This window comes from Dipodomys spectabilis, unplaced genomic scaffold, assembly GCF_019054845.1.
Source record: "Dipodomys spectabilis isolate Male_0828 unplaced genomic scaffold, ASM1905484v1 ptg000337l, whole genome shotgun sequence".
Classification (NCBI taxonomy): domain Eukaryota; kingdom Metazoa; phylum Chordata; class Mammalia; order Rodentia; family Heteromyidae; genus Dipodomys; species Dipodomys spectabilis.
In genome coordinates, this window is record NW_024871014.1 from 583,895 (window position 1) to 599,623 (window position 15,729).

The 15,729-nt window shown below is 37.3% G+C and overlaps 1 non-coding gene across 1 annotated transcript; it reads left to right on the forward strand.

The window, feature by feature from the left end:
• Nucleotides 1-11,492: 11,492 nt before the first annotated feature.
• On the forward strand, nt 11,493-11,594 carry LOC122095161. Its single transcript, XR_006145055.1, has one exon. It is a non-coding gene; the product is annotated as a U6 spliceosomal RNA (small nuclear RNA).
• The last annotated feature ends 4,135 nt before the right edge of the window (nt 11,595-15,729 follow it).

Sequence of the window (15,729 nt, forward strand, 5' to 3'; positions counted from 1 at the left end):
CTATTAAGGAATTTAAGTCTCAGAGGTTTTGAATTGAGCAATAAATTTGTGGATTAAGTGTGTACACAATGGGGTATAGGGTCTAATATTCAACTATGAGTTTATGTGAGGAGTACAGGACAAGAGTTAAGTCACATAAAGAAGAACGAAAGAGAGGAAAAGGTGAAAAGGATAAGAAAGGAGGAAAAAAAGATCAGAAGTTCAGTAGAGCTAAACAAAAAACAAAAAGATAATTTAAAAAGAAAAAAAGAGAAAGAAAACAAAAAAAGAAAGAAAAACGCACACTCACGTATCCCTACAATAAAAATTATAAGAGGGAAAAAAAAGTTACTGGACAACAATTTTTTTTTCAAAAAAGTCAAAAATTAAAGATTAAATAATGTTTTAGAATAGAAAAAAAATTTCTTTTTTATATAAGGTAGAAGAAGAAGAAGAAAGAAGAAGAAGAAGAAGAAGAAGAAGAAGAAGAAGAAGAAGAAGAAGAAGAAGAAGAAGAAGAAGAAGAAGAAGAAGAAGAAGAAGAAGAAGAAGAAGAAGAAGAAGAAGAAGACGTTCTTTGAATTTTTTGGGAGGGGTGGGAAAAATCCTGTATCTCCCTTATGTCCGTAACCAGCCTCTTGTTGGAGTCTCTGGTCTGCTTGTGGTCCTGTGGGTTGGTTGGTTTCTTAAGTCAGTTTGTTTGAAAAGGCAGAAAAATGCTCTGCTCTACCCAGGATTCAGCGATCCTCCTCCCAGGCTAGTTCAATGGGAGGCTGATCTGCTTTGAGAATCACAAAAGAGGGGCATGCAGTGATGAGGCTAGGTTCTGGGGAGAGTTGAGGCCTTTCAACAAACAGTAGCTTTTCCCTGGGGCTAGTTTGTGCAAAACTCACAGAGCCCAGCCTGGAACTATTCTCAGGGTTTCTGTTTACTGAATTTCCATTGATTGTCGATGCTGCTAGAGGGAGGGGCAGCCTCTGGCTCTGATTACCCAGTGAAGAAAGCCACTCCTAGGGCTGGTGCCGGAGCTGGGTGACTTTTCCCTGGGTGGAGCTGAGTCTGGCAGGTCACACCGCCATTAAGTTCTTGTGACCTGCTAAATGACTCGTTTTATTCCAAGGCTTGAGTTGGAGCTAGCAGCTCCTCCGAGCTTTGTCGGTATCCAAGATGGAGATCTCTGGTACTGGCGGGGGGAGGGGTGGCCTTCCCTCCTCTGCTCCCTGAGAAGGAGTGAGGATGTCAGGCTTCTACTCACGCCGAGTCTTGGTTCCTGGGTCGTCTCTGGTCTGCGAACTGCAGGATGAATATGTCCTCTCCTTGTCGGTTCTTGCTGGTGTTGAGTAGAATCTGCTCACCTACTGCGTCTGGCTTCTTCGTCCCGGACTCTCTGTGGCTCAGGTATGGCTCCTGCGCTCTTCGCCACCGCCACAGCTGCCTGCGTGGTGGCTGCTGGCTAGAGCTCAGATCTGTCTCCTTGCCTGGATTTTCCCTCTCTGGCCTGACTCTCTGTCCTGTGATGGCACACTTGGTGTGGTTTTCTGGCTTAGGACTATTCACTGGATCTCTAAAACTGCTTTCTATGCGAAAGCTTGTTTAGATTCTAGCTTCTCCTCTGCCATCTTTCCGGAACTGATGGGTATCCTTTGTACTCACTTCCCCATTACCTTGTTTTTCATCCTTGTGAACAACTTCAGAGTACTTTCCATAGGATAGCTTTGTTTTCATTACATGTAGTTACTCACTGATAGTCAAAGAAAAAGGTTGTTTGTAAAAGGAAAAGTACTTTTAGGCCACAGGTTAAAAGTATCTTATCCATCCCAATTATTCCTATGAGATAAAATTTATAATAGTAATAAAAATGAAAAGGAATTCCTAGATCTGTTGTTTTACCATTTAGAATGGCAAATAATAATATCACATCACAGTTGTAACTCTTAAACAAGGCAAGGTAACTGCTTATCCCTCTCATGTTCCCACAAACCAGTGGATCCTGAATGATGATAGTAGACCACCAGAAATTCTAAGTAGCAGACATGAAGCATGAAAGAGAAAGTGAGGAAATGAGAGAGAGTATAAGAGAGAGAGAAATATCATAATACTGAAAGTGCATAACAGATAAATAAGAGCTATATGAGAATATTAATATGGCTATCCTTAGACACTACATGTACATTTGAAGGTATTTGTTGTATAATAACCAATCAACATAAAATATAAAGATTTTCATGGATGTCGGAGGAAGATGGTAGAGGAGAACCTGGAGGCTAAACAAGTTCTCACATACAAAGCAGTTTTAGTGTTCCAGTGAACAGTACTAGCCTAGATAATCACACCAAGTGTGCCATCACTGTACACAGAGTTTGACTAGAGAGGGAAGATCCAGGCAAGAAGACAGATCTGAGCACTTGCCAGGAGCCACGGTTGTAGCAGCATCTGTGGCACCCATAGCCACCATATCTACAACAGAGAGTCCAGGACAAAGTCGCCATATGCAGTGGGTGAGTGGATTCTACTCAACACCAACAAGAACTAAAAAGGAGCAGATAAATACATCCTGCAGATCACAGAGCAGAGATACCCAGGAACAAAGACTCCTGCCTGAGTAGAATCCTGACATCCTCACTCCTTCTCATGGAGCAGAGGAGGGAAGGCTGCCCCTCCCCCGACCCCACCAGACATCATCTTTGATACTGAGAAAGGCCAGGCTGAGCAACTATCTCCAACTCAGGCCTTGGAAGAAAACAAAGAGTCAGTTAGCAGGTCACAGGTATCTGACCTGACCTTCCAGGCTCAGACCCACCCAGGAGAAAGTCACCTAGCCCAAACAGAGAGATTTCTGCCCTCACAGAGGAGTGACCATCTTCACTGGGTTAACAGAACCAGAGGCTTCCCCTACCTACAGCAGTCTAGACAATCAATTGAAATTCAATAAACATAAACATTGAGAATGGCTCCAGGCTGGGGTCTGGGAGTCTCAGGAGCTAGACCCTCAGGGAAAAGCTACTGTTTGCTGAAAGGCCTCAACCCTACCCAGAACTTAGCCTCATCACAGCATCTCCAAACTAGAGGAAAGAGCCATCTTTCTCTTTCGTGATACTCAAAGCAGATCTCCCTCGTACTGAACTAGCCTGAAAGAGGATCACAAAATCCTGGATAAAGCGGAGAATTTTATTGACTGCTCAAACAAACTGATGTAAGAAATCAATCAGGCCACAGGAAAACCAAACACCACAAGCAGACCAGAGACTCCACGAAGAGACTGGTTACAGACACAGGGGAGATACAGGATCTTTCCATTCCTCACCCCCCAACCAAAAAAAAAATTAAAGAACTTTTGTTGGTACCATTTTTAAAAATTTTTAAATTGTTTTCTATTAATCGTTTTTTTTCTTCTTCTCCTAATTTTTATTTTAGGTGTGTGTGTGTGTGTGTGTGTGTGTGTGTGCATTTAAAAAAAAATCGCTATTGACCTTTTAGTCCTTTTTAACTTTTTTTTATTTTTTTGATTCTTTTCATTTTTTTGTCTTTCTTTTTTTGTGTGTGACTTAATTGCTCTTTTGACTCATCCCCAGATAAATACCTTTCATCGATTATTAGAACTTATCCCCCATTGTGTACATAATTAATCCAGAAATGTATTACTTAATTCACAAACTTTTATGCTTAACTTTTTAATAGCAGTATTATATCTTTATACCAGATAATTTTCAAGTAAATACTTTTAAGAATTTTTATTTTTTAGTTTTTCATGTCTCCTTTCTATCATCCCCCTCCTGTCATCCTATACTTTTCTTCTCTCAATATCACTTCTTTAAAGTTACACAATTTTTAAATGTTTCACTTTTTAAATTTAAATTTTTGTTTTTCCATTTTTGATTATCTTTCTTTTAATTTCTCTCCTATAATTCTGTCCAATCCCTTTCCCTCTCTGAGATTAGGACTTGGTTAAATTTACTTTAATCTCTCCACATACTTCTAATCCTATTTTCCCCACATTTCTCCCTAAACATAATTTCTGATTTGAAAAATTCGTCTTTGCTGTTCTTAGCCCATTAATGCATAGTTCTTTGATGTTGAATAGATTGTATCTGTTGAACTAGGTTGTATCTGCAGCCATTTTGTCTATGCAACTACAGGACATTCCTTGATGCTTGCCTTAAAATAGTATTTTAGCAAAATATTGGTGTCACTTTCATATCAAGTGTGCAGAACTAGCCGGAAAACATGAGAAAAATGGCAAGTCTGGATATCTCAATTCTCATTCATGATATTCCAGTGACAGAACAGTTAATGAATAATCCAGAAGAGAGTTCCTGCAAAGCACTACAAACACTACTGGTAAACGTGGTGAATGAAAAGAATGAAAGCTTGCAAAGGACTCAGTTTGAACCTGATAGGGAGAGAGAGAGGAGGCAAACCAAACATTAATACAGGAATCTCGTGACTGTGAGGAAATGACTCAAAGACTGATACAGTATTTGCGTGAATAGGTTGAGAACAGTCAAAGAAAAATAAAGGAATTGTGAGAGCAGGCTGAGAACAGTAAAAGGGAAAGAAAGGAATTGCCTGAGCAGGCAGAGAACAGATGAAGAGAGACAGGAATTGCGTGAGCAGGCTGAGAAAAGTCAAAGAGAACTACAGGAATTGCATGAACGTGAGGAAGCTAATCAAAGCGTAAGACAGGAATTGTGACATCGGTATGAGAATAGAAAAAGATCAATAAAGGCATTCATGGTATCCATAAACAGACAGCTGAAAGAATTCAGGGAGACCACACAGGGAATGCTGAATGGAGCCCAACAGCAGGAATGAGAGTCCAAGTAAACCATAAACCAATCAACTAAGTGATTTGAGAACACCAAATTAAGGAAGTAAAGAAGTTCATAGAAGATCTAAAGCAAAACTCCAACAAAGAATTTGAAGCCATCAAAGCCGACCAATTAGAAGGAAAAGAAATAAAAAAACCAAGTAGAAAGACAACAGTAGATTACAGCATGCAGATGATTGAATCTCGGGGATTGAAGACAGCCTAGGTATTATAGAGAAAGAACATACAACTATCCAAGACAAATCCAAGAAATATGATAGATCTATTCAACATTTGGAATACACGATCAGAAGGCCTACTCTGAGGACAAATGGTGTACAGGAGCACGTAGGGACAGAAGTTAATTGTCTAGGAAATTTGTTTAACAGGATCCTAGCAGAGAACTTTCCAAACAAACAAAAAGATAGGCCTATTCAGATAAAAGATGCTTGTAGAACCCCAAATAGACCAGACCAGAACAGCACTTCCCATTGTCACATTATAATCCACACAGGACCAATTCAGACCAAGAATAAGTTCCTAAAAATATCAAGGAGAAAAGATCAATCATCTATAAAGGAAAACCAATTAGAATCACCTCATATTTTTCAGCATAGATAATTAAAGCAAGAAGAGCCTGAAAGGCTGTATACCATGCCCTAAAGACAAACAATTTTCAACCAAGAATACTGTACCCAGCTAAACTCTCCTTCATAACCGAAGGTCAAATAAAAACTTTCCATAGCAAAGAAAAACTGAAAAATATATCTCCACCAAACCAGCCCTATAAAAAATACTTAAAGATGGCCTACACACAGAAAACCAACAAGACCACAATAATGGCTAAGAAACCACACCCAAACTGAGAATCAAAGAACCATAGGAAGAACCAAGTTTCCACAGCCCCCAAAGAGGTGGATAGCATGGCAGGAGCTACCAAACATCTCACAGTCCTACCTCTCACATTAACGGACTTAAAGCTCCAATTTAGCGAAATAGACTGTCTAGTTGTATTAAAAAGCAAGATAATTCTATCCCCTGCCTTCAGGAGGCACACTTTACCTATAAAACAAACACGTTTTTATAATGAAAGGCTGGAATGAAATCTACCAAGCAAACGGCTGCAATAAACAGGAAGGAGTTGCTATAATAATATCAGATAAAATATGCTTCGAATTCAAATTAGTGAAAAGAGATAAAGAAGGTCGCTACATACAACTTAAGGGTTCTCTACTTCAGGAGGATATTACAATTCTAAATATGGAATCAGCAAACAATGGAGCACCAAAATTTATCCAAGAGACACTATTTTCCCTCAGATCTCACATAGATCCAAAGACAGTAATTGTTGAGGATTTTAACACACCACTATCCTCAGTATATAGATCAAATCAGCAAAAAAATCAACAGAGAAACCGCAGATTTATACAACTGCATAGAGCAAATAGATTTAACAGACATCTACTGAATATTTCATCCAGTAGCATGAGAATACACGATTTACTCTGCAGTACATGGAACATTTTCCAAAGAGATCACATTTTAGGTCACAAAGCAAACTTGTCCAAATTCAGAAACACTGAAGTTACACCTTGCATTCTTTCAGACCACAAAGGAATAAAATTAGAACTCAACACCAAAAGACACCAAAAAATTCTTGTAACACATGGAGGCTGAACGACACACTGTTGAATAACCAGGGGGTCACGGAAGAGATTAGAAAGGAAATTCAAATGTCCATGATATTCAACAAAAATGAACACACAAATTACCAGTTCCCAGTTCCTCTGGGACACTGCAAAGGCAGTACTCAGAGGCAAGTTTATAGCTCTGAGTTCCTACACCAACAAATTAGAGAGATCTGAATCCAACCACTTAATGAGACATCTGAACCACCTTGACAAAGATCAGCAAGATAAACCCCAATTCAATAGATGGAAAGAAATAATTAACATTAAATCAGAGTTAAACGAATTAGAATAAAAAAAGAAACAAAGAATCAACAAAACAAAAAGTTGGTTCTTTGAAAAAATTGACAAACCCTTAGCAAATCTTATCAGAAAAAGAAGGAACACACCCAAATAAATAAACTTAGATGTGAGAATGGAAATATCACCACAGAAACAACCAAGATTCTGAACATTATAAGGGAATATTTTCAAACCTTTATGCTAATAAGTTTGAAAACTTGGCAGAAATGGACCCATTGCTAGCAATTATCAACATGCAAATACTAAACCAAGATGAGTTAAAGCATCTTAAGGGGCCCATATCAAGCGTTGAAATAAACACACCAATAAGAGACCACCCATCTAAAAAAATCCCAGGAACTGATGGATTTACAGCAGAATTGTACAAGACCTTCAAAACAGCTCACACCAATACTGCTCCAACTCTTCAATGAAATTGAAAGAGAAAGTTCACTACCGAACTCATACTATGAAGCCATCATAACCTTCATCCCAAAACCAGGCAGGGAATCATCAAAGAAAGAGAACTATAGACCCATTTCTTTGATGAACATTGATGCAAAGCTTTTCAACAAAATCTTGGCTAATCGAATTCAACAATTATTCCAAAAAATCATATACCACTATCATACAAGATTCATTTCTGGGAGGCAAACCTGGTTCAATATACACAAATCAATTAATATAATTTATCACATCAACAAGAGCAAGGATTAAAATCACATGGTTATCTCAACAGATGCAGAAAAAGCATTGGACCAGATCCAACACCCCTTTATGATGAAGGTTCTGGAAAAATTAGGATCCATGGAACATTCCTCAATACAATAAAAGCTGCATATGGAAAACCTACAGCCAGCATTATATAATTAATAGTGAAATACTAAAGCCATTTCCTCTTAACTCAGGAATGAGACAAGGATGTCCACTCTTTCAACTTCTCTTCAATTTAGTATTAGAATGCCTAGCTACAGAAATAAGACAATATTCCATAAAAGGGATCCAAATAGAGAAAGAAGAAGTAAAATTCTCCCTCTTTGCAAATGACATGATCTTGTACTTAAAGAATCCCACGGACTCCACTCCCAAATTACTCAAGCTGATTAAAAACTTTGGCAAAATAGCAGGGTATAAAATTAACCCCCAAAATTAATGGCTTTTCTGTATGCCAACAATGAGAAAAGCGTGGCTCAAATCAAGAAAGCTTTTCCATTTGTAATAGCCCCACAAAAATAAAATACCTAGGAATTAACTTAACCAAAGCAGTGAAAGACTTCTATGATGAAAACTTTAAAAATCTGAAAAAGGAAATCAAAACAGAACTTAGAAATTGGCAAAAACCTCCCATGCTCCTCGATAGGAAGGATAAACATTGTGAAAATGGCAATATTTCCCAAGGCTATCTACAAGTTCAATGCCATACTTATCAATATTCCAAACGCATTCCTCAAGGAAATAGAAGAGGCATTCCAAAAATTCATATGGAACAACAAAAGACCCCCAATTGCAAAAAGCGATACTTAACAGAAAGAACAGTGTTGGAGGAATATCAATACCAAACTTCAAACTCTACTACAAAGCCATATAAATTAAAACTGTTTTGTACTGGTACAAGAACAATGGAACAATAGAATAGAATTAAAAACCCAGAAATGAACCTACAGACCCATAATCATCTAATATTCAATAAAGGATCTAAAAAGATAAAATCAAAGAAAGACAGACTGCTCAGTAAATGGTACTGGCAAAATTGGTTAATCACTTGTAGAAAATTAAGGCTAGATCCTTATATATCACCCTATACCAGAATCAACTCCAAATGGATCAAAGACCTCAGAGTCAAAGCAGACATTCTGAAAACATTACATGATGGAATAGGAGAAACCCTAGGTCTCCTTGACAAAGGCTGAAATTTTCTAAAAAAAAAACCCAGAAGCACAATGAAGGAAAGAAAGGTTGGACAAATGGGATTGCATGCAATTGCAGAGCTTCTGCATGGCAAAGGACATAGCTAGCAGGATCAATAGAAAGCCCACGGAATCTGAGATGATCTTCACTAGCCATACAACCGACAAGGGTTTCATATCTAAAATAGACCTGGAAAACAAAAAATTAAATCCTCCAACAACAAATACTCAACGAAAATACTGTCCAATAAATAAGTGGGCTAAAGACATAAAGAGAAACTTCTCTGAAGAGGAAAGGAGGGTGACCAATAAACACATGCTCAACCTCCCTAGCCATAAAAGAAATGCAAATCAATCAACATTGAGATATCACCTCACGTAAGTTAGAATGGCTATAATCAAGAACTCTAAAACCAACAGATGCTGTAGGGGATGTGGACAAAAGGGAACCTTAATGCATGTTTAGTGTGTGTGTAATCTTGTTCAACCACTTTGGAATGTAGTATGGAGATTCCTCCAAAGACTCCACATAGAGCTTCCCTATGACCCAGCAATCCCACTTTTGGGCATTTACCCAAATGATCACAAACAAGACCATACTAAAACTACCAGCACAAATATATTTATTGCAGCATTACCATAGCTAAGATATGGAACCAACGCAGATGCCCCTCAGTAGATGAATGGATGAAGAAAATGCTGTATATATACACAATGGAATTCTATATCTCTATCTGAAAGAATGATATTGCCCCAGGAAATGGAAACTTGGAAAAATTATATTAAGTGAAGAAAGCCAGGTCCAAAGAATCATAGGTCCCATGGTTTCACTTATTAGCAATTGCTAGTGTATGTCTGAGACACGCAGAAATTGTTAGATAAGTTGATGTTAGGTGAAATGAATCGCAAGATAAGAATTCAAATTTATTTTTCTTTCCTGTAATTATTTCTAACATATTTATAAGATGATTTCTTTGTTACTTTATATGTCCCTCCCGCATGGTATAAACCCTGTTTTCACTGTATTTGATGTTGGTATAATTTGTGGAGTGGAAGGGAAAAACATTTTTAAATAGGGATACAGGCGGACCCACTGCAACAATGGGATATACAAAACATTATGTCGAAAAAACGAATTTTACAACTTTGGGTTGGGGGAAGTGGGATGGGGAAACGGGATGTAAGGGGGGTGAGATTGGAAGGGATGGTAAGGGGAAACAAAGGAGTATGCAACAATGCTTGATAAGAAATGTACTCATTACCTTGCCCATGTAATTGTAACCCCTCTGACTGGTATTTTCACACTTAAAAAAAAAACAGGATAAACCATAAAATATAAAGTGATTTTGATAAAAAAATAAAAAATTATTCAGAATAAATTATCAATAAGAAAACAATCTTTACAGAAGCAAACTCTCAGAGATATTACATGACTTTGTAAAGGATAAAGTGGCTGAATTTAATATAAGTTTAGAAGTATGACCATTCAAAAACATAAAAAGATTTTCTTTATTTCATTATATAACCCAAAGCAGAAAGTAAATGTTGTTTAGATGATTTTTTAAAACACAGTCTTTCAGGTGCTGGGAGGGTGGTTCAGTGTAGAATGCTTGCCTTGCATGCATGAGGTCCTGGGTTTGATTCCTCAGCACCACATAAGCAGAAAAAGATGGAAGAGTTGCTGTGACTCAAGTAGTAGCACTAGCCTTGAGCTGAAGAGCTGAAAGACAGCACCCAGGACCCAGAGTTCAAGCCCCACAACCAACAAAAACAAAACAAAACAAAACACAATCGCTCACTTTTGTGTGCTCAACATTGTAACACTAGTGCTTCAGTCAAGGGCTAAGATTTTAGGTGTGGACATTTATCAACACTCCTGATTCAGATTCTAATTGATAAAATGTTTAATCAATGTTTTGTTTTTACTAATTTTGCTTTTTGTAACTTCACATATACCTATAAAAAACAGAGTGGCCATCCCAATAACATTCTCAAAGTACTTCCTAATGATGACTTACAAAAAGTTGTATTATATTACAACAAGGAAAACAATGCTACAAATAAGGAAAACCAGTACATAAATATTAATGATTAATAAAATAAAAAAACAAAACAATTACCACTGTTTCCAATATTTGAAATGTACTACATATTCGATTTATTATTTTCTCATATTGCTGTACATTTAAAACTGCCTAAGTCTATGATGTTAAACCAGAATTTTATAGGCTATCAATAGCCTTTAAAGTTACTCACTAAGATTATTATTTATGGTTCATCTCATCATTTGTATATGGCTTATACCATCATTTGTTCCTCGCTAACATATAAAGTAAGGAAGCCCTTAAATTTTAACAGAAACTGTGAAGGTAATGTCTTAAATCTTCACTCTGCTTCTTTACACAAACACTTTGCAACTTCTCATTAGTACAGTTTCTATAAACTCTGAAATGTATATACTTAGTAGTGTATGACTGCTACCATGAATCTTATATGCTTTGTGGAAAAGTTTTACAACCTGCTAAATAGTCTAAATTTTGGCATATACGAGCAAATTCCCAAAATTAAACATATTAAAAACATTCAAACTTTTAACAAACCTTAACACTTTCTATAGTGTTCATTATCACAGGTTCCTTGTACAGAATAATTGAATTCCTCCTCCAACACATGCGTTGAACAACCAATGTCTGGAATTATTTTGTTTTTGACATGTCAATCTTGACTTTATTCTTATCTAAAATTTCACCACAATTCTTTTGAATTTAATTTTTGTGGAATTGTCTACTTTAAGAAAATCAATTACACTTTATATATAAAAAATGTTCTGTGCTCAATTCAGTAGTACATACACTAACATTGGAACAATAAAGAGAACAATAGCCCCTGACTGAGGATGACACGCAGGTTCGTGAAGCATTCCCGATTTTTAAAAGAACAGATGTTGGATGGGCTTTGGACAGAAGTTAATCTTAATGCATTTTTGTTGGGAGTTTAAACTTGTTCGAAGACTTTGGGAAGTAGTATGGAGGTTCCTCAAAAAACTACATAGAGTGCCTCTAAGACCCAGCAATCCCATTTTGGACATTCATCCAAATGATCACAAACAAGACCATACTAAATCTACCAGCAAAACTATGTTCATTGCAGCATTATTTACCATAGATAAGATACATAACCAAACCCGATACCCCACAGTAAATGAATGGATCAAGAAAGTGTATGTATTTGTGTGTGTGTGTGTGTGTGTGTGTGTGTGTGTGTGTGTGTGTGTGTGTGTGTGTGTGTGTGTGTGTACTGCAATTCTATGCCTCCATCAGAAAGAATGGCATCACCCAGTTTGCTAGGAAATGGAAAGACTTGGAAGCCAGGCCCAAAGAAGTGAAGTAAGCCCGGCCCAAAAAGAAACATATATCCCATGGTTTCCTTATTTGCAATAACTACTATGTGTCTGAGACAAGCAGAAAACATCATATAACTTGATGTTAGGCAACATGAACCCCAAGGTAAGGATTCAAATGGTTTTTCTTTCTTGTGATTGTTTCTAACATATTTATAAGATGATTTCTTTGTTGCTTTGTATGTTTTTCCTGCAAGCTAAAGCCCCTGTTTTCAATGTATTTGATGTTGGTATAATTTGTGGAGGGGAAGAGAAACACAAATTGTTTAAATAGGGATGCAGGTGGACCCATTAAAATGAGATGAACAAGTCGTTATGTCATAAAATGATTTTGGCCGGGGGGTGGAGGGATGTAGATGGTGAGGGGGCTGGGGTGAGGGAGGTTTGGTGGGGGTGGGGAGTGGGAGATGGGCAGGGATCAGAAGGGGAAAGAAAGGAGAAGGCAACAATGCTTGATAAAAAATGGAATTCTATGCTTCCATCAGAAAGAATGACATTGTCCCATTTGTTAGGAAATGGAAAGACTTGGAAAAAATTATATTAAGTGAAGTAAGCCAGGCCCAAAGACACATAAGTCCCATGGTTTCCCTTATTTGCAATAACTAGTATATGTCTGAGTCAAGCAGGAAAGGTCAGATAAGTTGATGTTAGGGGAATGAACCCCAAGACAAGTATTCAAATGTATTTTGTTTTTTTTTTCTTTCAGGCAATTTTTCTCTAACATATTTATAAGATGATTTCTATGTTGCTTTTTATGTCCCTCCCACAAGGTATAACCCATGCTTTCACTGCATTTGATGTTGGTATAATTTGTGGAGGGGAAGGAAAAAAAAAAAACAATTCGTTTAACCAGGGATACAGGTGGACCCATTGCAACAATGAGATGTACAAGTCCTTATGTCAAAAAATGAACTTTACAACTTTGGGGGGAGGAGGACCAGGTGGGGGAAGAGGGGGAGTATGGGAAGGGGTGGGAAGGGGAAGCAAAGAGGAGGCAACAATGCTTGATAAGAAATGTACTCGTTATCTTGCCCATGTAATTGTAACTCCTCTGTCAGTATTCTCACAATAAAAAAAAAAAAGAAATGCACTCAATAACTCGCCCATGTAATTGTAACCCCTCGGTATGGTATTTTCACAATAAAAAAAGAAACATAGGTCCTATGGTATCCCTTATTTGCAATAACGAATGTATGTCTGGGATAAGCAAAGAAGGCATGGTAAGGCGAAAAAAAGGAGGAGGCAACAATGCTTGATAAGAAATGTACACATTACCTTTTCCACGTAATTGTAACTCCTCTGTATGGTATTTTCACAATTAAAGAAAAAAAGAAAAGGTCAAAAGCAAGTGCATATGACTAGATAAGATGATGTTAAGGTAAATGAACCCCATGATAGGGACACAAGTGGTTTTTTATTTCTTTCTGTTGTTTCTAATATATTTATAACGTATGATGTGATTTTTTTATATGTGCGCCCCCCACAGTTAAACCCCTGTTTTCACTGTATCTGATGTTGGTGCACCTCCATCTTATATATACACTTTTCTAATTTGGGGATGGAAAGGGAAAAAACAAAATGCTTAAATAAGGATACAGTATGACCCATTGCAACAATGTGACGCACAAGACAGTATGGTGAAAAACGAACTTTACAATTTAGGCGGGGTGGGAGGAGGGGAGTGTACTTGTGGAGGTGAGAGGGAAGGGATGGTGGGGGAAAACAAAGGAGGAGGTAACAATGCTTGATAGGAAATATACTCATTACCTTTTTTATTAACTGTAACCACTATGTACAGTACTTTTACAATAAAAAAACATAAAAATATTCTTGGATGGAAGAGAATATTTCCCCTATTTTACCCATTTAATATCATTAACAAAGAAATTAATGCAAAACACTGATATGAAGATATTTTGAATAAATGTGCGTGTGTGTGTATGTATGTATGTATGTATGTATGTGCGTGCCTGCTCATTTTCGTTCTCAGAGTTAGAATTCAGTGCATCAAGTTCTCCGTAGGCCATTCCTCTCTAGATTGATGAGCTACTATATAAGCTAAATCTCCATTCTTGGCTCTTTGCTAGTTCATTAATTGTTTTTAAAAAATAATTTCATGAATATTTTTTGTCCTGATTGGCTTCCAAGGGTTATCCACAGATCTCAGGTTCCTGAGCACATACCCGAGTAGACAGGATTACAGGTGTGACCAACCATCACAAGGCTTTCAGAATAATTTAAAAAGTAGAAGAAAATTTACTTCATAAAGGCTTGTTTATCATCTCCTGCTTTTAAAGCATTTTGGAGTGATTATATGTGAATTTATTTCATTTTTGGATTCTTAAAAGGCAGTAAGTGATGGTATTTAAAAGTTTTAATCCTTTTTTTTTATGGGTCATGTGGCTTGAACTCTGGGCTTGGGCGCTGTCCCTGTGCCTTTCAGCTGAAGGCCAGTGCTCTACCCCTTGAACCACAGTGCCACTTCTGCTTTCCTAGTGGTTTATTGGATATGAGAGTATCACAGACTTTCCAGCCTGGTCTGGCTTTGAAGCGCAATCCTCAGATCTCAGCTTCCTCTGTAGCCAGGATTATAGGTGTTAGCCACCAGCTACCGGCTAGTTTTAGTACTTATTAAAACGTATACTGGAACTGTGGAACAGAAGAAATTTGTCTCTCTTTAGACCTCAATTTATGAGCTCAACTCTGAGCATAACCCAATGTCACCAATACAGTCCGTGTTGAAGACAAAATGTGACAGAAAACAATTACCGTGGGCAATAATTGCTATCTTGGACAACATGAATATTGAATTGAGAGTGTAAGGGAATGGAGAGGATTTTACCTACTTTTTTATTGCTGACTTTTGGAAATTTTGACTCATTTCCTTCCCCACTGTGTGTCTTTGTGTCATACACTTAGTGCCTTTAATTACAATATTTCCTAACACTAAAATGGTAATAATATTAGAATTATAGCAAATGTTTTCTTAAGAATTAAGAGAAATAAAACTTGTGAAATACTTGACATAAAATTCTAGGAATGAGCTTACAATTACATGGGCAAGATAATGAATATATTTCTTATCAATCACTGTTGCCTCCTTCTTTGCTTCCTGTTTCCATCCCTTCCCATCTCCCCCCACACCCCCCTCCCACCACCCCCCCACCAAAAATGTACAGTTCGTTTTTCGACATAAGGACTTGTTTCATCTCATTATTGCAATGAGTCCACCTGCATCCCTATTTAAACGATTTGTTTTTTCCCTTCCCCTCCACAACTTATACCAACATAAAATACAGTGAAAGCATGGGTTATACCATGGGGGACGGACATACAAATCAACAAAGAAATCATCTTATAAATGTTCGAAACAATTGCAATAAAGAAAAAAACAATTGAATCCTTATCTTGGGGTTCATTTCACCTAACATCAATGTATCTGACCTTTTTCTGCTTGACTCAGACATATACTAGTTATTGCAAATAAGGGAAACCATGGGACCTATGTTTTTTTGGACCTGGCTTAATTCACTTAATATAATTTTTTCCAAGTCTTTCCATTTCTTAACAAATGGGGCAATGTCATGCTTTCTGATGGAGGAATAGAATTCCATTGTGTATATATATATCACATTTTCTTCATCCTTTCATCTAGTGAGGAGCATC